Raw genomic sequence first — 14,696 nt, forward strand, 5'->3', positions numbered from 1 at the left:
TTGTGCATCATTGAAGGCTACAAAAGCAAAGTGGGAACATTCTTTCCAAATCAGGAGAAAAGCAATCCTTAGCAGTTGCTAATCTATTTATGTTCCAGTCATGCTCAGAGTGTGGCTTTGAGGGCTGAAGCTCTTGTAATTAATTGCCTGGAATATGTCATTCTGCAGCAAGATTCATTGTTCTCTTCTCCCCAAGAGGAAGGCTGAGATTTTTAGCTGTAGGACTTCCCTGTAAAACGAGCAGAGAGACATGGCTAAATTCCCATGTATTGTTTTGTGGAAACACTACTAATTATGGCTCCCATTACAAGCATGTCATTTCTATGTGATCTAGACAGAAATTGATGCATTTGGTGGGAAGCAGCCAATGCTTTATTCTGGGGATAATACACAGGCTTTAGGTTTTGATCCCTGTTGATAGAGGTCCTTGAACTTTGCAGAATCAGTAGGATGCTTATTTAGTTCCCTGGTTTCTCAAAAGGACTTTATTTTTAATTTTCTTTTTCTCAGCTTCTTCCTGCCAGGTTCCCTTTGCTATTCCCCAAGCAATGCTCAAAATATTTACACACTATGCCAAATTAAATGAGAGTGAACTCAAAGCTCCGTGCCTGTGTGAAGATTTAGAGGGGCAAGATTCAGCGGGGACTGAGCATGCTTTCAAGAAGCTATGTAAGATATGGCTTCAAAAGGACCTTCAGCCCAACCTCACTTACATTACTTTGTATGGGAACCTTTCTCCTCTATGTCTTCCCTTCCCCTGAACAGAAATGAATGCGTTTTTAAATAGCGAAGCATTCCTGTAGCTTCCTTTCAAGTCCCCGAGGTATTGTTGGCTGTGGGAACCTCCCTATATAGCTCCTGTGGAACTAGGAGCTTGGAGCATAGCCATGACACTTCCATGTAAGAAAGCACACATGCTCTGTGCAGAACTTTTCACTGATGTTGGTAGACTGGATGGAAAAGCCAATTTTTATCCTATAGATTCACTGCTTTTGTAAATGACAACCTACACCGACTTTTCTTACCTGGGGGCTGAAAGTGGAATTGCTGTTAAGTTTCAACTGCATATGAGACTTCTTTAGATCTGGAGGCTGTTCTCTCTGGTCCTTTGATGCATGGCCTGATCAAGTGCACTATATGCTGATGACCTCTATGAAGAGGAGCTGTGAAGAACAGGTCTTTCCACCTGTCAGAAGGTAGGTCTGTTGCATTCAGGACTGCTTTGGTACTTTGTAGTCTGAAGCAGCTATTTCTTTCTTTTCCTTACACCAGCGTGGGTTGGTGGGTTGATTCAGAAAGTTCAAGTGCTCCTGGATTTACTGGCATCATTTCTAAAACTGTTTACAGTGCTGAAACTGAGAAGTCAGCTGGGGAGACAGGCTTTGCTGCGGGCACAGGGCCTGCTCAGTGGCCCGCTTACTCTGCCCTTGGCCAGCAGTTGCCACAGCCTATGTAGATACGCAAGGAGGACTTGCTTCCAGGGAATATAAACTGTGGATGTCTGGCCTTTCTTCTGGAAGAGCAATCTGACAACTGTCATTCGAAGCTCTCAGCACTGGCAACTCACAGTTTAGTTTGCAAATAGTATACCTCCAAGAAGGTGGTGCTTCTGTTTGTTTGTTTCTTTCTTTCTTTCTTTTTCCTTGGAGAACAGTCATTTCGGGAATACCTGATATTTTCTGGAATACTCAAAAAATACGATTCAGAAACAAATTTCAGTAATGAATAACTGCAGTGGTAACACAGGGCAGATGTTTGAGGCTTTTTCAATAGCATAGAAATTGCTTTATGAAACAGATTTTGTCCAAAGTGTTTTAAGTGCTTGTCCGTGTAAACGATGAGAGCAAGGTAAAAGCACCTCAGGTTCTTAAAAAGGCTGAAGTGTGCAAGCTCATACAATTACTGCTCTAAAATGTCTGTGGTGCCCTTCTTCCCTCTCAATTCATTTCCATTAAAAAAAAAAAAAGCAAAAGTGGATAAAGGAAAGAAATAGAAGACCTTAGAAACTGGTCTTGGACTGAGATTAAACATAAAATTTGTCTTGAAGGGAGATCTTAGTGATTGAGAAAAAGTTACAGTATTTTAGTTGAGTATTTTACAGTACTAAGTTGAGTATTTTTTTGAGTATTTCTTCTGTACTTCTTTTTGTGAACTCAGTAAGAGTCAAATGGACAGAAGAGGTCAGCATGTGTTAAGAAGGTTGATTTCAGAGCAGATTGAGATTTCCCATGTTCTTCCACAGTGTGCTGAATTTGGTAAAAATCAAGTGGTTATTTGTACTTTTCTTAATGAAACAATAGCTTACTGTGCCAAATACTTCTACATATGTTTAGATATATTCCATTCCCAGTCAAACAAGAAGAGGAGATACTTCCCTAAAAGAAGACCTACAAATACCAGGATCTGTGCAAAAATGAAGAGGCTGGACACCACTGTAATAAGCACTCTTGGTTTCTTGTGGTACTATGGCAAGAAAATGCCCAGGAAAGGCACTTACTGTAAATTAACTACAATACTCTACAATACTCTGCCTTATAAATAAGTACATTTGAGGATGGTATGTCTTTTGCCTAAATCATCTGGTGATGCTGGCCACTGGAGCTGTGTCCTCTCCTCTGCTCAAAGGTGTTCTGTGTGCCCCTGGGTAGGGGTTATTGAGTCAGATTTTTTGAATAATTTTGTTTCCATTTAGAAGTAGAAATAGGTAGCTGCCTTGTTCTGGACTTTTGTTCTTTTGATTTCACAGTGTGTTTTTTGTTGTTGTTTTGGTTTTTTGATTTTGTTTTTTTTTTTTTTTTTCTGTCTAATTTAACTCCAGAAGATGTTTCGCCACATCTGTAGTTTGGAAGTTACTACAGTCAGTTTTCCTATGAGGAATAAACTTGATTCCTGATGTCTAAACCCTCCTGCATAAATTTCCTAGATGTTCTCAGTGAAGGATTCACTATTTGTGAATAAGAAAGAGGGAGTAGTGCAAATTCTGAGAACTTCACTGAAACCCTAACCATTTTTGATACTGAATGTGAAAGGCACATGGTATACTACCAGCATTGTGTCCAGCACTCTAGTAATGTGCAGAGTCCATCTCTGCTTTCCACCTTACAGTGTTTCCAATCTTCTTTTGAAGAAAAAAAAAAAACACACAACAAACAACACACTCAAAAGTGGTGAAGTTGCACAAAAGATTTTGCTGTTGCTAGAAAAGGAAGGGTAGAGAGAAACGCACTTCAGTTTGGTTCATCCAAGCCAGTGCTTTCAAGTTTGTTTGGTTGTTCTTAAACAAGCTTCAGAAAGTTTGTCGTTGCCCCATGGTTAGACACGTAGCCTGTTGCTTTGTGTCCCTGTAGCTGTTCTGAGTGTGTTATTGCCAGCTGAATAATGTCATATTTAACATTTTTTGGAGATTTTGGGCAAAGTACAAAAGGGATCTGTCATGCCTTGTTTTTCCTTCTTTTCTTCCCAAAGCATCTGGCTTGCCATGGTGATGGAAAAGGTTGGTACATGGAAAATTCTGAGACCAACTGTCAAGAACAATAATTGTTTGAGATAGTGAAAAACAGTTTCAAGGTATTGTAAAGAGCTGGGGGAAGCTTTCTGGGAAGGGAATTGAAACCAGCCAAAGAGAAGTCTGGACTATTAAATTAATTAGCCTGTCATGAGGTTTTTGAAAGCAAAGATGGAGCTGTATTAGCATGTTGGCTTCATGGCAAGTGAGAGCTGGCTGGAGCCTGCTCATCTGCATGTAGTTTGGGGATGAATTAAAGTCTTAGAGCCCATGGGTTTTGTTGAAAAATGACATTTTGAAAGAGGCAAGTTGGCTGCTAGGAGTCGGAATCACAGCAGAGCCAAAATAAGCTTCATATTTCTTAACCCCTGTGTTACAGTGAACTCCGGATTTTCCCAGAAGATGTGCAAATGCAGATGGACTGAGCGTTGTGAGCTGCCAGGTTTTAGTGAGAAGGGGGATAAAGAAAATAAACTACAGTTGTCCATTATGTAATACAGGTATGAAAAATACAGTTACTCGGACATGATAATGTGTATAAGGAAAAGGAGAAGGCAGCTATAGAATAAGGAAAAGAGCTAGAGACCTGAGTAAACTGAAGATTCAAGCTATGACTTCAGTGTTTGGCAGAAGTCAGAAGAATAAATAAAGTACTGTGATGGTAGGGGGTTGGGGAAAAGAAAAGCGTCAAGAGTAGCATAAGCAGCAAGTCTAGAGCTAGCGTGCTGTGCATTTTGTTAGTAGGCATCAAGTGGAATTTGTGGGAAAGATAGATAACAGCAAAAGAAACTATGGGGTCTGAATGAAGGCAACCAAAAGATTTGCTATGCTCCAGTCATTTTTGTACTCTGCTGTGAATCGGATGCAGCTCCACAGGACACTAAGGAAGAATGCTCAAAGACATAATGCTAGGAGAGAATTAGGCCTTCTTTTTATTAGAAAAGATGCAAATTGTGATGCAAAAAATGTGATTTATGTGATTCTGAATTTATGGGAAGCTGGAATCAAGGCCTGAGAAGCTAGCAAATTAAAAAGGCCCAAGGAGAAACAAAAATGGATCGAAGGGACTGTTTTTTGTCTCGTGATTAAAAAATTATCATTAAGAAAGATGAACCTATTGAAGTTAGGTAGTACAATTTTCAGCAGCTTGTGGCCAACAATGCTCATGTTCTACTTTGTGTATGTGTGAATAGGAGTTTAGGAGCCTAAACACCACAAGATTTGGGGTTTTGAAGAAATGCAGCGTGGTAACCAGCTCCAGGCAGGTCAAGCTAGAAGGGTACCAGGTTTCCAGCTCTCCTGCGTTCCAGTCAGTTCCGACTGACCCCTTCAGGTGGCAAATGGTTTTACACGTTATTTCTAGGAGCTCTTCTGAGCTTTTGTCAAGTTCTGCCTCGGGGTTACTGGGGGATAATGGCAACACAGCAAAGAGGGCTGAAGGATGTTAAGCATGTATCTGGATACAGTGCTAATTGGAAAGCCGGGGAAGGATATAGTGCACAGCCTTTCAGGGTCTCCTGTTTCATAAGGTTTTTGCCTCTTCCCTCAGTAAACTTGAGAGACACCACTTTTTTTTTTTTTTTTTTTATAATAATTTTGTCTTTCCATATTGGTGTTATTTGATGAGGGGATGTATAGTTCCAGCTGTAGAAAGAACACTGGCATTCAGATGAAATCGTTGTAGGCATGAAAAGCCTGTGCAGACCAAAAATTGAAATAATTGCAATCTTCCATCTTCTGTTTAAAAAATAAATAAATGTTTGTTTACAACACAGGACTTCAAGTAAAGCATGCCTGATATCTACCTTCAGAGTTCTTAAAACTGCTTGTGAAAGTTTCTCCCTCGCACATAATCTTGGACCTTTAAGTAAAGCTCCTGAAGCTGTGCCAACAGGCCCTCCATTGCAATTTTGTGAATGCTTCTGATCTTCAGAAGCATTGAATTCAGAAATTCTGCTGGGATAATACTGGGTCATTGTAACACAGGGATAAAATTGAGTTTAAAGTTGTCTTCATACAAAAGTATTTGGGTGAGTTGTAAAACAACGACAACAAAAATAAAGGAAAAAACATGGCTAAAACTCTTACAATGGGGAAAACCTTGTAAACTTATTGGGTAAATTGTCCATGCAGCATATACAAGTGAATACTACATGTTATGCATTGTGTATGTACAACAGCTGTTTATGTGTTAGAAATATATTTAAAATAAGGATTTTTAAAACTTAGATCTAAGCAAAATTTATTTCCCATTTGCTTTTACTGATAGCTGTGTCTAAACCTCATGCTTACTGTTGGAAATACCAAACTTTGCTATCCTAGAGCAGTTCTAGGTTTATTAAATTACACAATTAGAGGGAAAAAAAAACAAACAAACAAACAAAAAAAACACAACAAAAACATGGGGAGAAAATCTGTAGCTAAGATTTTGGAAAAGTTGGAGGTCATTTTGCCTTGTGTCAGAGCCATGCAAGCTGTAATACACTTGTCAGTTAAACTGGTTCAGGGTTGTTTACCCATTCTGGGCACCCAGCCAGCCTAACTTACAAAACTGCAATTATCATGATTGCTAGGAATAGTTCCACTTCTTGCCTTGGATTTCTTGTGCCTTGCTCCTTTTCTTCTTCAAGGAAGTCTTAAATTTTCCTGTCAGTTCTGAGGAGACCCTGGTTTCCCCCTTAGGGGTTCCCACGGAGACGCAGTTACGGGCTATCCAGCCCTGACAAATGCAGTCCTTCCACAGAGGGAGCAGCGAGCAACGGCCTCGCTTCTGGGGGCTGAATCCCTGCTGGCCCCAGGCAAGAAAGCCAGGTCTTGCTGCAGGAGACCCACAGCCTTCAGGTTTTTTATGGTTTTACACAATCTCTGAATCTTTCTCACAGGCTGAGGTGCTTTGGCATTTGCCTTGTCCTCTATTATGTCCTCCACACCCATTTCTGTGGCAATTCCAGCAGTGGTTTCGTGCATGTGTTGAAGTAATTTTCTGTGTCCCTTATCAAACCACAAACCGAAAAGAAAGAACTAGTACCAGGTGCTGGCTACCCAGCAGCTTTTGGGCTGCAAGTACGGTGAAGTTGGAAGGCCCTTAGGATAATGCAGTGTTATATCAGTGCTTCTGTCGGGTTCTTAGAAGACTCCACCTCCTCCCATGTGTGTGCCTTGGTTGGCTGTTTTCGCTAGACAAAGACGTGAAGCAGCTGGGCGTTAGTTATCAGGGAGAACATGTTGGAAGGGGCAGTTTCATGTTGCTGCTATGAGCTGGGGTTGTGGCTGCCTTAATGAGAAAGCCTGCGAGCTGGTGATAGTGTGTTTAGTGGGGAAAGTCATCAAGTCTGTAGCAAAGTTGTACTCTTGATGGTTTATCATCAGTGATTTGCAGTGTCAAGTATGGCAGCATTCGAGGCACTGTGCACAGACACCTTCATGCCGTGTTTTGAGTAGAGCTCCTGTTGTACTTATAGGAGAAACAGGTGTAAAAGAGCCTTATTCTCAGTTGTCATTCTTGCAAGGGAACTACCTCTCTTTTTGTGCATTACTTTTTATTTATTTATTTTTTGTACATTCTGGATGTGTTCTTATTCTCCATTGTCCGTGTAAAGAGTTCCAGTTTGTGATGAGGCAGTGGTCTGAGCAAATCCAACACTTACCTTGCTTGTGCCTTGTACTACTGGGTACTGTGTCTTCAGCAATAACACATTTCCAGAGAGTGTGCTGTAGATCCTTGCCATTAGCACTGAAGCTCTTCTCAAGCACAGTTCCTCTTCATTGGCAAGAACTTAAAGGAGCACCAGGAATGTCAGAGACAGGGAAATCATGGTGGGATGTCAAGTTATTGGGAATTACTGGCCAGAAATTTTCCTTCAGGGCACTTCCTGGGTTCAAGCCAATTTCTTGGAGTACAAAACTCTGCTGAGGACTTCTAAGGTCTCTGAACCTAAAGTTCTCTGTTTGTCTTTTCCTAGAAATTGGCAAAATTATTATTACTTTTTTTTTTCTCTTTCTTCCTCAGCTAATCAACCTGTCTTGGGGAACTTCTGGAAATTTTTTATATGGCTTATTTGTTACATTATATATGTATAATGTTATGGACTGCGGTATTATTTGCTTGTTTATTTTTGAAAGTTCAGCAATGAAATTTGCTTTGCTTCATAGAAATTGATGTCAAAACCTGACTTTTGTCTTCCCCTGGATGTATGGACATACTTAATCTATATCTAGAATTGGATTTTCTGTGTCAGCATAAAGGAATGTGTAATTCCTTCATAAACACTCCAAAATGAAAGTGTGACTTCAGTTATTCTTAGATGCGGTGCAATGCTGACTTTACAGCTGCTTCTGGGGATGTTACAGCTCAGCTCTTGAGATCACAACGTTCAGTCTGCAGACTCCTATTTTGACATGACTGGTCACGAGGCCTACAAAGCAAGCAAAAACAAAAACAAACCTCTTGTGGACATGGTTGCTTTCCTTTGCTTTCTTATTTTGTCTTATTTTGATCCTCTTGATTCAAGTGCTTGTCTCGTTCAGAAGCTCCCAGCATGACATTCTTGTTAATTTTGTTAACTGCTATTTAGAATCAAAAAATTATTTCAGAACTTATGTTCAGGACTTGCCACATTTCTAGCTCTAATTCCCGCTGCTCTTTCTGAGTGTAGAGCCCAGTGAGAGGGCTGGAGAGAAGGAAGGAAAAAAATGTGGACGTGTGCCTTGTGACATTTGAACATAGTGTGCTTCTATGACATAGCAGTCCTGTGCCACAGCAGACCTTACTGAAACCAACGTGGAAAGAAAACTTACTTATTTTGTCATTTTTACATCATGGAGCGCAAGCACGGTTTCTGCAGATGTGTGTGTTTTAGTTATTCCTGGCTTAACAATTTTTTTTTATTATGTTTTTTAAATAATAGTGTTTGACTAAAGATTCCCATCCAACCTGATAAGGTAAGTGAATTTCAAATACATTAGAAGTGTGAGGAGCAGCATCTGCATTTCACAGAAGTTGCTACTGGCAGTGGCCAGTTGGCTTAGCACATGGCTGGAGCGATGCTGAGGTGTGTGAGTGCCTGCTCCCACTGAGAAGGATGGTACTGTGAATTCGGTGAAATATTAATTGATAAGGAAGAGGCAGGGATGCTAAGCAAGACTTTGAAGAGTATTTATATTCAGGGCTTTGTCTAACGATCATGACATTTTGCTGGAGATGGAAGTATAGGGTCATAATGAATGAGTCTCAGAAAGAAGCATTTAGGAAATACTGTTTTATTATAGCATTGTTAATTGACTTCTCACCTTGCAGTGTTATATTGTCTTTCTATAGTGTGTTTGGTAAGTTATATCCAGAGGATATACACAGCAGATTGTGTGAGCTGTTAGGTCCAATTTAACATATTTTACTGTCTTCTTCAGTAGCCAGTGTGGCTGCATTTCAGTATAACTGCCAGAAGCATTGCAGCTTGATTGATTAAGGCAGACCTCAGGGAAGAAAAAGGCAAAATTTTTAGAAGCTGCTGAGGTTAAAGCAATTCTTCAGGTATTATAAAAGGCATGTGTATTTGTTTTGTTTAAGTATTTCAATCCTGTTTATCCTTGAAGAAACAAATAAGACTTTTTCTTTAGGCTTTTTACTAGAGTAAAAGATGATCCCCTTCTTATCCAAAACACACAAGTCACTCTGTGTTCAGCTCTGTTCTGGGTGATTTGGTACCTTTGAGCACAAGATGTTGGGTTCTTAAAAGATTAAAGCATGTAGTGTTGCAGAGCCTGATGATCCTTCAGCTCTAGCCATAAAGATCATTTGTGGATGATGTTTGTATCATTGGAAAATAAATACAAGTTTATTTTAGTTTTGTTTTCCCCACAGAAACACAGAACAGTTGAAGCTGGAAGAGACCTCTGGAGGTCATTTGGTCCAACTCCCCTGCCCAAGCAGGGCCACCTGGAGCTGGTTGTCCAGGAGGCTTCTGAAGACCTCAACTCTCTCCAGGCAACCTGGGTCACTGCTCAGTCAACCTGACATTGGAAAAAGCATTCCCTGATGTTCAGATGGACCCTCCTATGTTTGTGCTTACAGCCTCTTGCCCTGTCACAGGACACCACTGAAAAGAGCCTGGCTTCATCTTCTGGATACCCTCCATTCAGGTATTGCTATACATTGATGAATTCACCCCTTGGAGCCTTCTCTTTTCTCTGTTATCCCTCAAGCAGATATGAGGGTGGTTGAAGGACCAGGGACTGCAAATGTGAGGCTTGTCTGCATGAGTTTAGCTGTAGGTACTGATAACGTACTCTACACTGATGGATTGAACAGGTAAATGTTCACCTGGCCTTTCTCTCCTCTAACATTAGGACTTAAGAAAGTATAACTGCTATTCCTTTATTTCTTCATGCTGCTGTTTTAAATACTTCCCTGCTCTGTCTTGGTGGTTACCAGTTTCCCCTATTTGTTTTATTTTTCCCTGTGCAGGAGGGCTAAGGAGAACCAACAGGACTCTGTCACCATCACCTCATTTTGTATTGCACTTCAGAATCTTTACATGTCAAACTGCTCTACATCCTGGTAATGCCTCACAATGTTATTCTTTTTCTTTTTCTTTATTTCCCTGCTTGTGTTTGAAAGTCTGGTGTATGACAATCCACCAGTCATGTTCCTCAAGAGTAAGAAAAAAAAAATGCAGAGACCTGTAACTGAAGTATTCTCTAGAGAAATGTGAGCAGCTCTTCAGAACAGGTATATGACATGGTGATCTTATGCCATACAGGGGCTCTCATCCTGATGGCTACAGCTTCCTTTGGAAAGGAAAATTTACCTGTGTGCAGTCTTCAGTGTAACAGCACTCATGCTGCGTGATCTAACATTGCCAACTCAGCCTCTGATATAGCACTGTAAGACTGCCTGAGTGTTGACAGCTGCTGGCAGTTCCTTAGCATGGAAATTCATAAGGCTAACTCTAATTGAGTTGAGAGATATCACCTTCCTCCTACTCTCATCCAAGGTGTACTTGTCAAAGCCCAGATGAACATGAAGTATTTCAACTTCCCACCAACAAGCCAGGTAGATTATTGGCTCGATTCATTGAAGAGCATCTGTCCCATCCACTCAGCCAGAAATGTTTTGTTTATGGCCCTGTTCCCTAGATGTCTGCAGTCCTATTTTTCCCCACTGTTTGGATAAAGTATGAAATAATGGAGCTATAACTGCTTGCTTTTGCACTGATGTATTTCAACACCTTTTTCAATTGCTTTCAAGTAAGCCTAGCTTCAACAAAAGGATCTCACCTAAAAAGGTGATTAAATTCTTCTGCTTTTTTTTCAGAACAATAATGGTGCGGTTTCTGGAGCACAGAGAAGTACCCTTTAGCAACATCAGCAATCCAGTGAAGGACTTCTTGAAGGAAACTGCTTGAAATCCAGGCCTTAGGCAAATGAGTAACGTGGAACAAAGAAAAGACCTCGAGGTAAGTTCAGCTTTTGAAATTAGCCCCAAATACCTTTTGTTGTAGGTTAACTTATCTAGAGCTAAAACCTTGCTGTAGTTTCTGTTTTCCCCAAAGTAACAAATCAAGAGAAGGTGTGGCAGGTGGCTTTCCTACAGTTCCAAGTACATTCAAATCATGTCTTTCTGGTACTGTTTCCTGACCAGGAGAAAAGTAACTTTATTTAATTCCAAAAATAAATTTGATTGTAATGGAACTTTTTGTGCAGTAAGCATACACAAAGGCCTGCCCAGTTCAATTGCCAGTACTTAACCCTTTGCTGCTTCTACTGCCTGTGATAGTACCTACTTCGGGAGAACTAGAATGTCCCAGAGAGATTCCTAGACTGTACTATTAAGGTTCCTGTCATACTTTGATATTTCAGCACCAACACTGATAGTTGCTTTCTCACTTGTCTCTAGTGAATTCTGAATTCCTTACAGAGCAGATTGTGTAATACAGTAAAGCACTTACAGTAGCAGACAGTCTTGACAGGAGCCTTAGGGGTCAAGACTGAGCCAGGTTAAAGCTAACTCAAGTTCCTATTCCAGTACCATCTTTCCAAATTCTACTAGCCATTGGCTAGATGTCTGACACCCAAGCAGGTTTTGTGATTTGTCTTTGTGCCTGAAGGGTGTAAAAAAACAACAACAAAAAAAAAACACAAAAACACCATATGGAAGTTCTCTCAGACATTCAGAAAGATATCATTTCTATGTTCTTAGCACCTGGGTCCGACAACCTGTGAGGCTCCAAAATTTCCTAGAACAAGTTGTTCACACCCCAGTACCTCAGTACCAGAATCAGCATAGAAAAGGCATCTTAAAGTGCAACTGCTTTTGTGAAGTTGCAACTCCAAAGTGCCTTAGAAGGTAATGCTGGTTTCAGCAGTCTTTCCACCCTTGTCCTTGGGCCCAGTAAATCCCTTGTGGCTGCAGCTGCATTTAAGGATCAGAAGCTAAATCTGATTCTTCAGGCTGATTTACCTGTGCAGTATTGCAAGCTTGTGTAGAACAATACAAGCATCAGCAGCGAAACAGGCTAAACAAAGACCTGACTTCTGTGAAGAAAAGCACTGAAAACACTAATTTTAAAAGGTCTTGAGTCACTTTATATGATCTCATGATTGATTGATTGCTATTAGAAGGCCATCATTTTGCTGTCTTTTATTCTGTTATGGTTTTCTGAAAACTAAACTAGCCTTAATGTTGTTCCATTCAAATATATGGTCCTCAGTTGTGTGGGTTGGAGGACTTTTTTTTTTTTGACAGCAGCTAAAATTAAAGTTCTGTGTTACTTATTAGATATTTGATAGAAAATCTTCACAGTGTTGCCACTTTTCCTCACAAGTGCTTTTTTTTTTTTTTTCCCTGAAGTGTTTGGAAATCTGTAAACTCTTCAAAAATCATCATTAATAGAATTCAAGCCCTGTAAGAAGAGTCAGCCATGGAAGATTCACATACCTGCAATTATTGGAGGTATCTCTTGTGGATTGATAGTGCAGCAATTCAGATGTGAGGGGAATGTGAAAAACAGGTACGCTGCATTTTACTTCAGTACCTGATGCCTACCTTGCTGGATGGGCCTCTCCTGTTGGGTAAGATGTTCAGTTTACATTGCTTCCACATATTCATCTTAGAGACACTAAAATAAAAAAACTACCCTGTTTACTCCCTATATGACCTCTTCAGTACAAATGCCTTAGCAAGGTATTACTAAGATTTACTATTTCTGCTGAATGCTTCTGATCTTAAATGAAAACATCCTCAGAACCTCCACAGGTACGTTGTGCATATCAGTAACAATTGCACACTGAGGATATTTCCTGACCTGTACCTAAGAGAACTGGACAGAACTTTCCTATAGAAATGATATCTCTATAGTCTGATATATACAAAAGTATGTCATTAATGAATGACAGCATATTTTTAATAGTGTAAAGTTAGTTACTGGTTCTAATATAAAGGTAGGGCAATTGCACAGTGACACAGCTATGCAGCTGTGGCAATGACTATACAAATTGGTCTGAAGTAAGGACTTTTTCTCGTTTATTCACAGCTTAATATGCAAATTGAGTCATAGTAACAGCCTGACTGAAAGTAACAACACAAAATGAAGCAAATGGAATTATTTTTTTCATTTGAATTGCCTACATGTTCAACTGATATAATTCTTCTAAATATTTCCAGATCTAGCTGGCTGTTTCAGTGAAATTTATTCATGGTTAAGAATAGCATACATAATCCTCAAGCTGAAATAGATGCAATCTATACCCAAATTCTTCTTCAAGCTGCCAGAAAAGGGATGTGAATAACAACTTGAGTCAAACTCAAAACGGTTTAACATTACAGAACTTTGTGTAATGTATCTTTCTTTCTCCCTTTCAATATAATCAAATTCAGGTAGGGAATCCTCACTTGCTTTACCACAGAATTGTTGCGAAAATGATACATTCTTAAGAGATATGAAAAGAGTATTCAGTAATTTTTTTTGCAAACTGTAACAAAAAAATTAAGAATCAAATGACTTACTGAATGTTGTCTTCCTATCAACCTTATCTAAGAGAAAATATCTATATAGTTTAAAACAAATTAATTTTCAACATTTCAATGGAAACTGTTAAGAGCTTATATACATTTGACAGATTAAAACCTTAATATTGAAGTCTCTAATTTGCAACATTTATGCATCTCTTTCTTTAAAATCAGAACTGTCTTTGAAAAATACAACTATATAAGAACCGCATTTAAAATGTGTTAAGAAATATTAGTTTTATTTAACCAGTTTTCACAGCTGAATATTTATTCTATAAAAACTTTACAGATTGTACAGTTTATATATAGTTTAAACTACTAGAACAAAAAAGTAGGTCCCACAGATGCAAAAATACTGTACCAATCCAAGGTAAAGGCAGATTTACACACTGTACAGCTCTCCACTGGGAAGGGGAGGTGGGTCAGTTCCAAGTTAAAAACTTCAAAACTGTACAAAAATAAGGTTTGATTTCTTTTTCATTCTTCATAATACATTCATTAAGATTGCAAGCACAGATACCCAAGTAATAATAGATATCTGCAGTCAGGAATCAATAACCACTCCTGAAAGGAATGCAAAATAGGTCTATTTACACAGGGCACTCTTTTACACCATACTGTATATAGTGTATATTTAAAATAATAAAAAAGCATAGACAAAGAACATTAAACATCTAATATAAGGTAGTTTTTTTTAAAGTTTTTTTTTTACTTAATAGTGTGCCAAAAGAATTTTAACTTATTAAATAATATATTCTAAGTGAACCTAAAATTTATGAACATAAAATGCATTTTTGGTGTAATACATCAATTAAACCAGCAAATAGGAAAAAAAGTATATAAAGTAGTATTCTCACCCAGCAACATAAGCACTTATGTAGTTATTAAAAAAAAAAAAAGAAAGAAAAAACAGAGGCTATTAAAAAAAACACTAAACTAACTTATAACTTAGGATATTCATACATAGATATTCAGTGATTCACTAATACTGCAAAACAAGCTTTTTTTGTCTTTTTTTCCTTCCCCCTCCACTTCCCCTCATTCCCCTTCCCCAAGAGACAGTGGTTTCTTCATGCTGTCTGGGTAAGAATTAAATGTATTCCTGCCACCTTCTTCCCACCCCTCTATACCTCCCCCCAGAAAAAAAGCACAGAGTGTTTTCTTAGCATTAATCCTGAGCACACT

At 39.1% G+C, this 14,696-nt stretch overlaps 1 long non-coding RNA gene across 1 annotated transcript; it reads left to right on the forward strand.

The window, feature by feature from the left end:
* Positions 1-6,021: 6,021 nt before the first annotated feature.
* Positions 6,022-14,447, forward strand: LOC311431072. Its single transcript, XR_014689221.1, has 5 exons — positions 6,022-6,346; positions 9,366-9,643; positions 9,969-10,061; positions 10,818-10,959; positions 12,354-14,447. It is a non-coding gene; the product is annotated as an uncharacterized lncRNA (long non-coding RNA).
* The last annotated feature ends 249 nt before the right edge of the window (positions 14,448-14,696 follow it).

The sequence above is a fragment of the Aythya ferina genome (assembly GCF_964211825.1).
Source record: "Aythya ferina genome assembly, chromosome: 2".
NCBI lineage: Eukaryota > Metazoa > Chordata > Aves > Anseriformes > Anatidae > Aythya > Aythya ferina.